General features: G+C 37.6%; 1 long non-coding RNA gene across 1 annotated transcript in view; it reads left to right on the top strand.

Annotated features, from left to right (window-relative positions):
* Positions 1-16,771, top strand: part of LOC122227742 — a 310,519-nt gene that overhangs the window by 39,179 nt on the left and 254,569 nt on the right. The window contains exon 2 of the long non-coding RNA XR_006206209.1: positions 13,976-14,027. This is a non-coding gene — a long non-coding RNA (uncharacterized LOC122227742). The remainder of the gene's footprint in view (positions 1-13,975; positions 14,028-16,771) is intronic.

The following is a 16,771-nucleotide window of genomic DNA, read 5'->3' as shown; positions in this document are numbered from 1 at the left end:
GTGCTTACAGCTCAGAGCCTGGATCCAGCTTCAGATTCTGTGTCTCCTTCTCTCTTTGCCCCTCCTCCATTAGCACTGTGTTTCTCTCTCAAAAATAAATAAACCTTAACAAAATTAAAGAAAAAGAAAATTCGGTGTTCTCTCATAATATGTTAATTGTGTGCCTCCCAAAAATAATTGTCTTAAGTTAAATTATTAAGTTTATGAATTCTACACACGTTGTATGTATATCTATATCCATATTGGAATTTTTCTTCTGTCCAATTTTTGGAATGTTTGGACAGTTAGTTGTCAATAAATTTGCTTGGAAAATAGGTTGCACTAAGATTGGAGTAGAATTTGTCTAGAGAATCTGGTCACAAGTGTGAGAAGCTTCCCCTCCCTCTTTTTTAACCCTCTTTTTGCTGTCTAGAGTCAATTAAATAGTACTGAACCACTGTCTTTAAGAGGAATCAACAAAATAATTGACTCAGTTAATCTCCAAAGGAAGTACTTTAACTTCTGTACCTACCCAGTCCAGCTTCTTTCTTTCACCTCAGTCTGGTTCCACCAGTAGCTGATGACAGCTTTCTGACCATCCTGCTATTAATTCCTTCTTTCTCATTAGCTGAAGTCTGTTTTTCCTGGCTGACCTGCTTATTCTCTAGTTCAGTCCTCTTCTCAACTCTCCCTTGATCTTTGTTAAGTATTACTTTTTATTTCCTTTAAATCTCACCCCTCCTCCAGAATTGACCTCAGTTTATTTTGTCCCTGTTGACTGCTTCAGTCTAGAATATGAATGTGTAAGCCAGTATTTTTTGCCTCATTACCTTCCGTCTTAAATCCACTTGTCAGTCGGTACCATTTTCCATTTATCCAGCCCTGGGTAGAAAGAACTTTCACTCTCCTTCCCAATGCTGTGAGTTTAAGTATGCACAAATACCTTATGGGCATTAGAGTAATGTTAATAATGATAATAATAAACAGTTTACATATGTTTAGTGCTTACTTGTGCTAAGTGTAAACCAGCTAGTTTAATTTTTTTTTAATGTTTATTCATTTTTGAGAGACAGAGATAGAGCATGAGTGGGGAAGGGGCAGAGAGAGGGAGACACAGAATCTGAAGCAGGCTCCAGGCTCTGAGCTGTCAGCACAGAGCCCGACATGGGGCTTGAACTCAGAAATGCGAGATCATGACCTGAGCTGAAGTCAGACGCTCAACTGACTGAGCCACCCAGGTACCCCTAAACCAGGTAGTTTATATGGATTTTCTCATATGATTCTTCCAATCATGTCATGAGGTAACTGCTACAATTATCTCCCAATTTACAGACTAGGAAATTAAGACTTACCATGATCACACAGCTAGGAATTGGCAGAGATGATGTTTCAGCCAATATTATTGCTTTCCAGAAGCCACTACCTATAGGTGGGAACTATACAGATGCAGGATACCTGATTACTTAAAAAAAAAAAAAAAAAAAAAAAAAAGAAAGAAAGGTGAGAGAGAGGGGGAGAGAGAGAGAGAGACAGATCTCCAAACTCCATTATTGTTTTAGGGATTCTAACTTTATGACCACATCCAAATTCATACTTCATTAAACAAATAATTATTGATCACCTACTGTGTCTCAGGTACAGTTCTTAATGTTGAAAAAAGCAATGAATAAAACTGACAAAGTCATGAATACCATGTTGCTTGTATTCTCATGGGAGGGGCAGATGATAAAAAGATACATGTTATGTATGTTGGAAGTAAGTTCTATTAAAAATAAAGCAGGGTAAAGGGAAAGAGTCTAATTGTGCAGGGAAATAATATTCTTCCTATTTTCCCTTTTTGATAAGGTGATGTTTGAAAAGAGACCAAAATAAAGTGAGGAGGTGAGCCATGAAAATACCTAGGGAGAGAGAATTCCAGGTGGAAAAAGTAGTAGATGCAAAGATCCTGATGTAGAAAGATACCGCTTTATGTTTTTAATGATAAAAAAGCAAGGGGGATCTCCCGGGTGGATTAAAATGAGCAAGGGGGATGAGTAACAGGAGGAGAGGTTAGAGAAGGATAGGGAACATAGGTCATAGCACCCTCTTCAGAATTTGTTGAGAGCCTCACTAAACTTCTGAATAGATTTGTTGACTTATCTGGCTGCTGTGGGGAGAATCAATAACAGGAAGTTATTATAATAATCCAAGTAAAAGATGCAGGTGGCTTAGAATAAAGTGGCGATGGAGATGGTAAATGTGTGTGTGTGTGTGTGTGTGTGTGTGTGTGTATTATATACACAGAGATGCTTTATATATACATACATGTATACATACATTTCCGTACATATACACTTTTCATTGAAATATACTACACATATAGGAAAGCACACACATCAGAGGTGTTCAGCTGGATGAATTTTTTATTGGGCACACTAGTGTAGCCTGCTCTCATATTGAGAAACAGAATATTAGAATCCTAGAAGTGCCCTCATGCCACATTCTAGTAGCATGCCATTCTTAACAAGGAAAAGCACTGTTCTTATGTCTAAAATAAGGGTTGGCAAACTCTTTATGCAGAAGATCAGATGGTAAATATTTCAGGCTATTAGGACCACATGTAGTTTTTGATACATATTATTTCCTCCAGTTATTTTCATAGTGCAACTGTGTACAATTCTGTATTAGAAATAATATATGCCATTACAATTTTGAGAGTCTTGCCCTTCAGTCTTCAGCCTTCCATAATATACAATTTTGAGTCCACAATTCTTTGTTTCCTATTTGTATGCCTTCACACCTGGCACTTTTGGATCCAAAGACTGGACTTTTCCAAAAGGCAATGTTTTCTGTCCTGCTCCTCATCCCCATCACATATCATGAGTATGTGACTCAGGTTTATTGTTATTGAATTGTCCTCTCTATCAAAGTGACGAGTGATCAGATGTTTGTAATCCAAATACTATCCAAATATTGCTCTTATTGCAGCAGTTTCACTCAGTATAGATTGCTCAGACTTCACAGCAGTCACTGGGAGAACTAGATGGCTCTGATGTCATACCAGAGGTCTTCCAATCCCAGGACAGTCTTGAATCCAGAAATATTCTCTACTCAGAACCAATATAAACAGTATTTTAAAACTTTTGAAGTTTATTTATTTTTTTTATTATTTATTTATTTATTTATTTATTATTATTTATTTATTTATTTATTTATTTTTTAATTTTATTTATTTATTTTTTTAATGTGTGAAATTTACTGTCAAATTGGTTTCCATACAACACCCAGTGCTCATCCCAAAAGGTGCCCTCCTCAATACCCATCCCCCACCCTCCCCTCCCTCCCACCACCCATCAACCCTCAGTTTGTTCTCAGTTTTTAACAGTCTCTTATGCTTTGGCTCTCTCCCACTCTAACCTCTTTTTTTTTTTTTTTTTTTTTTTTTTTCCTTCCCCTCCCCCTTGGGTTTCTGTTACGTTTCTCAGGATCCACGTAAGAGTGAAACCATATGGTATCTGTCTTTCTCTGTGTGGCTTATTTCACTTAGCATCACACTCTCCAGTTCCATCCACGTTGCTACAAAAGGCCATATTTCATTTTTTCTCATTGCCACGTAGTATTCCATTGTGTATATAAACCACAATTTCTTTATCCATTCATCAGTTGATGGACATTTAGGCTCTTTCCATAATTTGGTTACTGTTGAGAGTGCTGCTATAAACATTGGGGTACAAGTGCCCCTATGCATCAGTACTCCTGTATCCCTCGGATAAATTCCTAGCAGTGCTATTGCTGGGTCATAGGGTAGGTCTATTTTTAATTTTCTGAGGAACCTCCACACTGCTTTCCAGAGTGGCTGCACCAATTTGCATTCCCACCAACAGTGCAAGAGGGTTCCCGTTTCTCCACATCCTCTCCAGCATCTATAGTCTCCTGATTTGTTCATTTTGGCCACTCTGACTGGCGTGAGGTGATATCTGAGTGTGGTTTTGATTTGTATTTCCCTGATAAGGAGCGACGTTGAACATCTTTTCATGTGCCTGTTGGCCATGCTGATGTCTTCTTTAGAGAAGTGTCTATTCATGTTTTCTGCCCATTTCTTCACTGGGTTATTTGTTTTTCGGGTGTGGAGTTTGGTGAGCTCTTTATAGATTTTGGATACTAGCCCTTTGTCCGATATGTCATTTGTAAATATCTTTTCCCATTCCGTTGGTTGCCTTTTAGTTTTGTTGGTTGTTTCCTTTGCTGTGCAGAAGCTTTTTATCTTCATAAGGTCCCAGTAATTCACTTTTGCTTTTAATTCCCTTGCCTTTGGGGATGTGTCGAGTAAGAGATTGCTACGGCTGAGGTCAGAGAGGTCTTTTCCTGCTTTCTCCTCTAAGGTTTTGATGGTTTCCTGTCTCACATTCAGGTCCTTTATCCATTTTGAGTTTATTTTTGTGAATGGTGTGAGAAAGTGGTCTAGTTTCAACCTTCTGCATGTTGCTGTCCAGTTTTCCCAGCACCATTTGTTAAAGAGACTGTCTTTTTTCCATTGGATGTTCTTTCCTGTTTTGTCAAAGATGAGTTGGCCATACATTTGTGGGTATAGTTCTGGGGTTTCTATTCTATTCCATTGGTCTATGTGTCTGTTTTTGTGCCATGAAGTTTATTTATTTACTTAGAGACAAAGACATCATGAGCAGCAAAGGGGCAGAGAGAAGAAGAGAGAGAATCCCAAATATGCTCTACACCATTAGCACAGAGCCTGATTGCAGGGCTCAAACTCATGAAACCGCAAGATCATGACCTGAGCCGAAACTGAGAATCTGACGCTTAACCAGCTGAGCCACCCAGACATCCCACCAATATTTTAAAAGAAATGGAGGGCCTGGCTACCACAACTCTTTTGGGTACTTCGAGGAATTCCCTGAGAAATGGCAAACATCCTTCAGGGAGGGTATAGTAACCATGCTTACACAATATATTTGCTTCTAATTTTTTTTTTTTTTTTTTTTTTTTTTTTTTTTTTTTTTTTTTTTGGAGGGGAGGAATGGGTATGGCAAATAATCTGAGTTCTGAGAATTTATGAGGACAATGACATTACTATCAGGGGTGCCTAAGACCACCCTCAGGTCCAATGATTTTCTATGTATTTCTTTTTAATGTAAGCTCTACACCCAAGGTGGGGCTTGAACTCAGGACCCAGAGATCAAGAGTCACATGCTCTATTGACTAAACCAGCCAGGTGCCCCGGGTTTTTCTGGAAGAGCTCATGGAACTCAGAAAATCTGTTATGCTGCCAGTTGTGGTTTATTACAGTGAAAGGATCCAGATTAAAATCAGAAAATTGAAAGGCACATAAAGCAGAGTCCAGGATAGACTAGGTGTGAGCTTCTAGTTGGCCTCTCCTGGAAGAGTCTAGCAAACAGCACCTAATTCTTCCAGCAACAATATATGGCAACACATATGAGTATTGTCAACCAGGGAAGCTCACCCAAGACTTGGTGTCAGGATTTCATTTGGGGTTAGTCATATAGGCATAGAGTTCCCATGTGGTTGATCTTAGTTTCCAGCCCCTCCAAAGGTCCAGCTAGTACCATATGACTCAAGAGCCCCATCATAAATTGTTAGCTAAACTATCTGGCATGGCCCAAGGGCCCAGATAAATGAAAATATTCTTTTGAGGCAGAATATTTCAAAGGCTTAGAGGTTATCTCTTAGGAGCCAATCAAGGACCATACCTTTGTTTGGAATGTGCAGGGTTTGAACACCCCATACCTGCTGAAGTATAGATCTAAACTTCACATAAGGTATATATCCATGTATTTCCCAAGAAGGATAGCTCAAATTTAAAACTATAATTTCATCTCCTTTATGAATGTGCCATTTTCCCCCCTCTGGTTGGAATTCACTGATCTTTTATCTACTTTTACCAGGTTATAGCACACTTTATGTTATCAAATGTTTTGTTATTTCAACATTGGAAGACAAGAAAGCTGGATCAGTCACATTTTGCTAGGCAGCACACAACTACAAAATCTCTATGGCAAACAGACAACACTTACCATTTATTTCTCTCACACCCCTGTGAATTGGCTATAATTCTTCTGTGTCTGTCAGTCAGGGCAGGTCTGCTTCATGTGTTTCATTTAAGTAACCAGCTGGGGGTACCTGGGTAGCTCAGTTAGTTAAACGTCCTATGTTGATTTCAGCTCAGGTCATGATCTCAAGGTTTTTGACTTCTGGCCTCACATTGGGCTCTGCACTGACGGTGTGGAGCCTGCTTGGGATTCTCTCTCTCCTTTTCTCTGTGCCCCTACCTCATTCTCTCCCTCTCTTTCAAAATAAATAAACTTAAAAAAAAATAAATTGTCTTTTAAAGAAAGAGAGAGAGAAAGAGAGAGAGAAAGAAAGAAAAATGAATGAACGAACCCACCTAGAGGGGAAGCAGGTTGCCGGGCTTTGTTCTTCTTATGACTATGACAGAAGCATAAGATGACAAGCATAGTGCCTAATTATATTTTAAACCTCTACTTAGGTCACATCTGTTAATCATTGGCCAGAGTAGGTCACACAGGCAATACCAAAATCTAGGGCTAGGGCAGTACATGCTGCTTACCATGAGGTTGTGGTAAAGGAATTGACTAATAATACTTCAGGGGAGAGAATGGGGGCCATGTTTAATCTACTACAGGAGCTATGATAGAATAGAAAAATTCAGAATGGCTTTCACAGCCTGGCATGGTGAATTAATTGTTCATAGTCTGGGCGTAGTTACTCAACATCATTTTTACTTGGTTTTCTCATATGTAAAAAGTAAATGAAAATAATTACTTGAGTTTTGTTGTGAGGATTAAAGGTAACATGGAAGTGTCAAGCCTACTGGTGTGATACTAGGTACAAAACAAATGATAAGATTTATTATTATGATATTGTTGAAGTTACATTGCTTCCTCTTTAGAAGCAACAATAAGGGTAATAATAGCTTATATTTAAAGTGTTTGTTATATACATGGTATTATCGTAAGTACTTACATAGCAGGCACTCTTTTTCTCAGCCTTTTCTGGGTGAACAAGAGAAGCTGAGAAAAGCTAAAAAATATGCCCAAAGTTAGCTTTCATTTTGTTTCAAACCACTTCAAAACCAAGTGCTTAAAACAATAATTGCTTACTTAGATCATGATTTTATGGGCTGACTATTAGGAATGGGCTCAGGTAGATGGTTTTTCTGGACTCCTCCAGATTCAGCCATTTATCTGTAGTTAATTCTCTGGTTGGCTGGAACTACCCAGTCTAGAATGGACTCAGCTGTGCTGGCTCATCATTCTTCTTTGCAGTCTCTTATCTTCTAGACTGAGATCTTGGGCTTATTTACCTGTTTGCTGGGCAGGGTTCTAAGAAAACAAGTGGAAAACTAAGCTGCTTGAGGCCTAGGATTCTAACTGGTGCATCATAACTTTTACTTCATTCACTTGACCAAAGCAAGTCACAGAGCCATCCCAGACTCAAAGTAATGGTAAATAGAATGCATCTCTTAAAGAGAAAAGCTATATAGAAACATTACAAAGAGCATAGATACAAGGAGGAATGAAGTATTGTGACCAACTCTGGAGTCTACCACAGTCTGCCTTCTGGCTACAATTTTCACAGTCTTTCCCATGGAAAATATATTCTTACTTCTTCTACAAGTCATACCATGAACTATGACATCAGGTTTGAAATCTAGAATGTAATTATGGTAAGTCCAGATGAAACTTATCATATGTGGATTTTCTTGATCCTGAGACTCATGAAATGAAAGTTTATCTATCCCACAAGCATCCAGTCTACACTGTTAAAACAGAGATAGAATAACTTCAATAAATACTATCATTCTAAAAGAAAAAAAGAAGGGGGGGATGGTACATGGCAGTGACTGGTCCATAGCAGTTTTAAAATATAGGTGGGGAAAGTGTTGTCAGCCTCCCTTATCTTGGAGTAAATAGTCTTTAAGATGACTCTGTATTCCTTGGAAGTCGTTTCCCAGTTTGGTCTCCATGGCTTCTGGTTCTACCCTCTGGGCTATTGACTCTGCCCTCTAGGACATCTTTCCTTTTTCAGTTTCCTTCCTTGGCCCTTTAAAATATTTTGTCATTCAGCCCTAGAAAGTTGGGAGCCCAGAGGCCTTTTTGCAATGTGAGTAAAATCATGCTTTCTGGAACCAGGCTGATGCCTTTTATACATATACATTTTTTTTTCTAAATTATTGTGGGCTTTATTAAAAAGGTAAACTCACTATTGCTTTTTACACATGGCTCTCTACAGATAGGCTCATTTACTGTCACTTTGGGATTGGGATTCTGTGGGACCGTCTTCTCGAGAATCTGAGAAATAGTTTTGTCTATCTGAGAGTCTGTTTGAAAACATATTAATTTTTTCAGATTTCTTAAGAGAGGACTTTGGACTTAGAGTCTTGCATGGATCTTTTTTCCTCAGTCCTCATTTTATACTGAGGATTTTTACTGACTGGGAAGACTGAAGATAAGAAACATTTGCATCCCAGAAAATGATGTCCCCTCTGTGTTCCCTCAAAATTCTCCTTGTAAACTGGCCAGTTCTTTATTTAGCCCATTTCCTTCTTCCTGTACCTATATGTAGTTAGGACCAACCAGCTGACATTTCAGCATTTTGTAGAGATCTCTAGAGCCCAAATCCAAAGTTAATTATATACATTTGCTGTATTTCATGTTCTTATAGGTAACACTTTTGTCTATTATTTTATTCAAAAAAAAACCTCCAATAACAATTTTATTTCCCCCCGGCATTTGCTAAGAGTTTGTTTGCCATTTTCTCAGCCTCTACTTAGTACTCACTGCCAATGGCACTTATTTTAGATTTTTGTCATGGCAGCACCTCAATTCTAGGAACCGATTATTTCTGCATCAGTTAGTTTTTGCTGTGTTAAAAAAATCATAGAATTTAGTGGCTTTAAACAGTAGCCAATTAAAAAAAAATGTAGCTCATAGTCCTGTTCGTCATCGTATTGAGCTGGACTCCATTGCACTTGTGTCTGCAGTTCACTGTGAGGTCAGCTGGGGTCTTCTTAGTATAGAATGGCCTCAACTGAGGCTACTCATCTTGGTTCCCTGTGTTTTGTCATCATCCAGCAGGAGAGCCTGGGCTTGTTCTCATGGTGACTGCTCAGAGTTTCAGGAAATCAAACAGAGGCAGGCAAAGTCTTTGAGGCCTCAAATTTCAACCGGTACGCTTTCATTTCTGCTATTCTGTGGACGAAAAGAAGCTATAGGGCCAGCCAAGAGTTAGGAGAAGGGAAAATGGAGTCAGTTCTTGATGTGAAAAGGTGCAAAGTAACATATTAAGGGACACAGATAGAAAGAACACAGAAGGATTTAAGGCTCTTTTTGCAACATAGCATACTCTACTGTATCTCACTATCAGTAAATTTTGTTACAGTTACTGATTTCTCAAGAAACACATCAAAGTAATTATTATTCCTTCTAGAAAGGATAGCTGTGGCCTCATAAAAACTTTTCTGCTTCCTTGGGGATTTACTCAGACTTTCTGACTATACAGCTCACCCCTGTACAAGTTAGTATCCTACTTCTGATACTCGTAGTCTGCTTGTTTCAGTAGGCAGATCGCAATCTGACTCTTGCCTACTTGCCTGTCTTCGGCTCTGCACAACTCTACCTGGTCGGATCTAGACCCATGGAGTTGGTTCTGGATTGTTGTGTGATGCTTCATGCACCTTGGAGTCATCATTACCACCAGTCAGGCTATCGTTGGGAGGGATACTCCACAAAAGAGTATATCTAACCTCTGCAAGTCCTGTCTCAGTGGGAACATGGTCTAAAGACCTTTCTTATCATGTACTTCCTTCTGATTAGCTCAGTGATTAGACTTTTCTCATGAATTACAAGTTATCTAAGCAAAATGTGCAAAATACATAATTTATTTTTTTAATTTTTATAATCTAAAAGGGAAAACAATTTTAACTTTGATGATTGAAGTTCTTGTGCTTTGTCAGGAATTACAAGAATTACGTCAGGGTCGCCTGAGCGGCTCAGTCACTTAAGCGTCTGACTTCGGCTTAGGTCATGATCCCACAGTTCGTGGGTTTGAGGCCCGTGTCAGGCTCTGTGCTGACAGCTCAGAGCCTGGAGCCTGCTTCGGATTCTGTCTTTCTCTATCTCTCTCTCTGCCCCTCCCCCACTTGTGCCCTGTCTGTCTCCGTCTCTCAAAAATAAATAAACGTTAAAAAAAAAAAATAATTACATCAGAAATTTCTTCGTTGAACATTTTTGCTTAAGGATATATGGTAGGATTGAATCAAGACAAGGTGACAGGGCTTCACAAAAGTAGAAATTGCCATTGTTATATATTTTGTATAACAGAAATAAATGGTTAATCAATTAACAATTAATTTTTTGGTAATTAATTGACCTAACTGGTGGTAAATTTTCTCAATACTCCACAAAAGAGACAGTCATGTTGATTTTTTATGGTGGTACAGGTTTTTGCAAGAATGGATATCTGCTCTGCCAGCTACACAATGATTCCAGTGGTGCAACCATTTATATGTAACCTTATTGCGAGAGTTGTGTGGGGAAGCACCATGAGCTGAGTGATTTCACCCCACGTTTTAGCTCTATAAGTGGTGGGATTGGTTTGGCTCTCCTGATACTGAGCATTTCTATTGGGCAGAGTTTATGAACACTATCTCAAAAGGGACCTATATTCATATATGCTTATTTATCCATGTAATTGCTTAGGCATTTACAAAATAGCTATAGCAGTTGTTCATATATAACTTTGATAATAGTCTCTAGTCTAATCTTCAGTGGTTAGGGTAGCATCTAATTCCACACCACATGCATACTCCGTAGAGACGGTACTTAAAAGTAGGAGATGTTTTCTTTAGAAACTAGCTATGCAGAGAAGAGGAATAGAATCCCTGCCCACTTCAGTGTTGTTAGCCCCATGAGTTTCAGTTATCAAGAGGAAAGAGTATATTGGATAGAAGTATTCAAGTTAGATAGTATAAGCTGAGGACTCTATTTTTCCTCAAAAGTAAAACTTTTTTGACTGAGAACATTTACATGAAACATATAGTTGCAGGCAGTCAATATCTGTTGAATGATTGATTAATAACCCCCTCCAAGATTGTATGATAATTGACTTTATTTTAATGATTGTGCGAACTGTGCTTTTTTTCTACAGTGATGAAAATGACGAGGATGAAAGAAGGTTATATCTGTCTGACATGTCCATGTTACCTGCTTGTTAGCAGTTAGGCCATGTCTGAGCCCTCTGACAACTATTCTGTGTTATAAAATTCATATAAAAATGGTCTGAGCCAGGGGCACCTGGGTGGCTCAGTTGGTTAAGTGGCCAACTCTTGATTTTGGCTCAGGCCATGATCTCACAGTTTGTGAGTTGTCCTGCATTGGGCTCCATGCTAACAGTGTGGAAACTGCTTGGGATTCTCTCTCTCTCTCTCTCTCTCTCTCTCTCTCTCTCTCTCTCTCTCAAATTAATAAATAAACTTAAAAAAATTTTTAAATAAAGAGTTTCTTAAAAAAATAAAATGGTCTGAGCCCTCACGTCATATATATGCAAATCTTTAAATCTTTACAGTATCTCCCATGATTTTTGAGCGGTAATGTTGTGAATGGTGGTAGGGAGAACGTTTTTAATAGTGTTTATAAAAAGTAGAAAAGAGAGTTGACTTGGAAGGCCAGAAGGGTTTTCACGCAGGTGTGAAAGTCCCTGTAGAGTTTATACACACGTGGATTCATCAGTTATCTGCTGCCTTCACTTCTGTCAGTCTGCTGAAGAAATATACAACCTCATAAATTCATTCACGTTTAAAACTCATGGCCTATAACTTCAACTGTGATTATTCCAAGTGTATATAATCTCTATAGGGAATTTAGCAAACAATTAGTGATTTTAAAATAATGGTTGCATGGGCAGTTGGCTTGCTTAGTCAGTAGAGTGTGCAACTCTTGATCTTAGGGTCATGAGTTCAAACCCCAGTTTGGCATTGAGTCTACTTAAATAATATAAAATAATGGTTGCAAATTATGGTTTTGACGTTCCTTGGATTTCAGTAAGTTCTTTGTGAAGAAATCTCAAGGATTGCTAACTCAGTGTCATTTTAACAGAAGACTTCAGGTAACTTTGGAAGCAAACTCTTTATTTCAAGAAAGAACACAAAAGTTGAAGCCTAAGGATCTGTTATTAAGCCCAGAAAAGTTTTGTAAATTAATGTGAGGCTTTAGTTACTTTACTACATTGACTTTCAGTTCTTCTGTCATTAGTAAGTTTGCTTTTTGCCTTCTTGTATTTTTATGGGTCATTCTATTACAGGGAAGATATGGAATGTACTTGAGAATGTTCAAAGAAAGTTTATTGTTGAAGGTACAGAATACCAAGGCCACATGTCCATTAGAATGGAGAATAAAATCATAGTGTACTTCTTAGGAACTATTTAAAACTCCATTCTGTATTTACTTGTGAATAATTACTTATTCTCTGATTTTTTTTCTTAAAGCATAAAATGATTTTGAGAGGATTCTGAATTTAAGTTAAAAATTTATAAATTAAAAGCATGAGAATCCTTTGTAGTTCACACACACACATACATGCAGGGTATAGGTGATGAAGAGTATTCTTCCTCCATTACATTAAGTAGCTCTGCTAAGAATTTTATCTTAAATGGAACATATATATATATGTATATATACATATATATATATGTATATATATATATATATGAAAATTGGTCTTTTCTTTAAGAAAATAGCTCTAATTTCTAATTGAGTCATTGAATTAAAGCATACCATTACAAAGCCAAGAAATAATTAAACAATGTTTTTGAGAGTTGCTAATGTAACAGCAATATATTATATTTTTATTAAAGCCCCTAAAACAGTATTTAGCAAATAAGTATTTATTTTGGAATAGTGGTAACACAATCAAGTATACATTGGGCAAACAGCTATGTTTAGGTATATAAGTTATAGAAAGTACTCATACACTCACTTCACTTTGAACTCTATAGGAAAGGCAATGCTTAGAAAATGCAAAAGGGAAACAATTACTATAGCTATTGTTTTCCACATCGAAGACATTACATGGTTATATTTTTTAAACCAAACTGTATGTGGATAACTTTTTAATTTTTTTCTAGCAAAAGTTTGATATACTCCTAAAATAAAGTTGCATATGATTTAGAAATATATCTTCATTCATATGTGTTCTTTGGTCTTTTATTGACATTTAGTAAAACATAAGAATTTGAAACTTAACACTGAAGAGCAGTTCAATCTTAAAATGAAAGGTGCTTTAACATGAACTCCTTTCATCTCATGAAATACTTGTTTCGTTTCATGCATAAGTGTGTGGACTTCTGTCCTTGATTCTTGAATTGGAATTTTAACAAAAAAATTTTTTTTTTATTTTAATGTTTATTTACTTTTGAAAGAGACAGAGTACAAGTGGGTAAGGGGCAGAGAAAGAGGAAGACATGCGATCTGAAGCAGGTTCCAGGCTCTGAGCTGTCAGCACAGAGCCCGATGCAGGGCTTAAACCCATGAACCATGAGAACATGACCAGAGCTGAAGTCGGACACTTAACCAACTGAGCCACCCAGGCACCCCAGAATTTTAACAAAATTTAAACGTGTCTTGCCATTTGGAAATACATGGATGAAACTGGAGGGTATTATGCTAAGTGAAATTAGTCAGAGAAAGACAAATATCATATGACTTCACTCATATGAGGAATTTAAGATACAAAACAGATGAATATAAGGGAAGGGAAGCAAAAATAATATAAAGACAAGGAGGGGGACAAAACTTATATAAAAGACTCTTAAATATAGGGAACAGAGGGCTGCTGGAGGGATTGTGGGTGGGGGGATGGTCTTGGGTAAGGAGCATTAAGGAATCTGCTCCTGAAATTATTGTTGCACCATATGCTAACTAACTTGGATGTGAATTAAACAATAAAATATATGTGTCTTTTGCAGTGTGGAAGCTGAGGAATGGAACAAGATGGCGGCATGAGCAGAGACTTCTAAGGTAGGCCTCCCTTACCACCTCAGCTCAGCCTGCATATTGACGTTCTCTTATATCAGACCTCAGGGCAGGATCTGGTCAAAATCCTTATTTGTCCCAGTCATTCATCCAATAAATAAATGTATATTCTTATCTACCAACTGTAATGGAAATGAGCTATCAGAGCAATTACAAGTTTTATAAAGTTTTATTGGAATGCCTAGAAATGTACAACTGAACTTGTTTAGAAGTGCTGCTAATGGTGCATCAAGGTCAACATGGCTCTTATCTTTTAGTTGGGACACACAACAGATGGTATCATGAACAGGAAAAAGATGCCCACCCTAGAGGTATAATGGTGATTATCCAGCACTCATGGAGGTTAAACAAGCACAGGAAAAAATCAGGGATTTGTGAGATTCCCTAAGGCAGAAAGCAATATACTTCTGTCCAAGAAGAATCCACTGCTGTTGGGTTTGGTCTGGACTTAGGTCTTCTCTACCCAGATTAGGGATAGGGGCAATTTGAATGGAGGCAATTCAGTTCTGATAGGAAAACAATGAAGCACTTTAGAGAATTCGTCTCTCAGTTTGTCCTGCTAGATAGATAGTACTTTGTCTTTGAGTTTACAAGCTTCTGTGTAGGAAAGAGAGAAGGTAACATGTCATAAATATGACTGGAAGAATTGGTACATAATGTTGTCCCACATATTCAGAAATGGAATCCAGACTCTAATTTCAGTGATGATCATGGCATTCCCGTAAAATTTTATAGCTCATTTTTATGTGCCTACATAGACTTAAGTGACAAGTATTTGTCTCAGGTTTATGATATGCACTGAATGAATATCAAGTTAAAAAGGACATCAACTTTAAAACTTCCTTTCATAGCTTATTGAGATAACTATTTTCTTACATAATCACAGAGAAGGAAACCATTTGTAGTTTGACTAATTGGAACAGTAATCTACCCTTTTCAGAAAATGCTTTTGTCAGATGTACCTTAAAATACCTGGTCCTCTCCCCCTAATTCCTAGAACACGCAACAGGTTTCATTTGATTCTTCTGAATAAGAGCCTGATTATAAAAACTATATATTGGTCATTTTTTTAATAAAGAGCAAATCCATTGTAATGTTTACTGATATTTGGACAAACTTATTCATGTAAACAAATGATTTCAAACTCTTAGGGACTTAAAAGTGGAAAGATTATTTCTGGATTACAGTACATGTCCTTTCCAAATGAGTGCAGGGAGGAGAGAGCTCTCCTTCATGTCCTTACTAAAGGGGCAAGCTGATGGAACAGCCATTATTTGAACACTGTCTTTCACTGTGGTAGGAGGAGGGCTTGGAATGGTGAAAGCTAACATTTTACTGGTCAAAGCAACTCACAGAGCCATGCCTAATTGCAGTGAGGGAGGAAAGCACAATCCAACCTACCAGAACCATGGTTTTTGTAAAAGCCCCAATGACTATCTCAGGGACAGCTTGGCAAAATCACTCAGATAATGCCTAGCTCTGACCTAGCAATTCCATTTCTAGTAATTCATACTATGGCACAAGCATGTTCATTTCTGTGCTGTTTGTAATAGCAGAAAGTAAAATCCTCAGGAAAGGTTTCTGATTAAATAAATCATGTTAAATTCATTCAATGGTATAACTCATAGCCTGTGAAAAATGAGTGGGATGTATTTGAATTAACATGGAAATCTATGATAAAGGAATATTGTTAATACAGTGTATGTGCATGTGATGGTGGTGGTGGGGAATGTGTGTGCATGCATTTGTGAGCTGATACATGCAAAGCACTTAGAACAGTGCTTGACACAAATAATAGTATCTAATACTTACATGCAATTTTTTATATGTGAGGCACTCTTCTACCTGTTGTACATCACTTAAGTCATTGGATGACAACAATCATTTGAAATGATTTTATTATTCTCAATTCCCAAATGAGGAAACTTACAAAGAGTATCTGTTTGAACAATTTCTAGAATGATGTTTTAGAAACTGTAATGAGTATGGGCAGTGGTTCTAAGAGATGGAGTGTTTTTTGTTTTTGTTTTTGTTTTAATTCACTGTATTGCTTTCTGTTGCTCTTAGAATTTTCACCATGAGAACATGTTACTTTTGTAGTTAAACTCTGGTAATAAGAATAGATGTCCTGACAATGAACCAAGAGGAGCTCATTCCTGCTAAATATATTTATACCTCTGCACCCTGATGAAGGTGAATTTTTTCTATTCAGGGAGAATACTTACGACAGAAGCTCTCAACTCCAATGATTCCCTTTGTCATAATTAAGCAAAGACTGAGCTGGTTATTCTTGATACCATGTTAGGTATTTGAGTGTAATGATCTGCAGTAGGTTTGATTTTTGTCCCATACTTTCTCCTCTTTCTGGATTCTGCATTGCGGTACTGTTGCCGTCAGTCTTGGCTAAGTGGACTGGCTTTGGAAGTGGTTTGTACTGTCTTGAAGCAGAGTACCGAAGAGTCACTGTGAGGCTGTCCTCCTGCTCTTTTCTCTCTGCAGTGGGAAGGGTAATATCCAGACAGGGGTTGCTTTATCCTGAATCTTAGAGGGAAGAGAACATAAAAAACAGCTTTAGAACATGTAACATGAGTGAGAAATTAGAAATGAACTTTGTTGTGTCAAGCCATTAGAACAGAATCATTTGCTGCTATCGCATAAACCAGTACAATTTAATACAGGACTTCAGAGAAATTAAGAAAGCAGAATTGGAGAAAATATGCTTTTTAGCA

This window comes from Panthera leo, chromosome C1 (assembly GCF_018350215.1).
Source record: "Panthera leo isolate Ple1 chromosome C1, P.leo_Ple1_pat1.1, whole genome shotgun sequence".
Classification (NCBI taxonomy): Eukaryota; Metazoa; Chordata; class Mammalia; order Carnivora; family Felidae; genus Panthera; species Panthera leo.
This window is presented reverse-complemented; position numbering and strand designations above follow the sequence as displayed.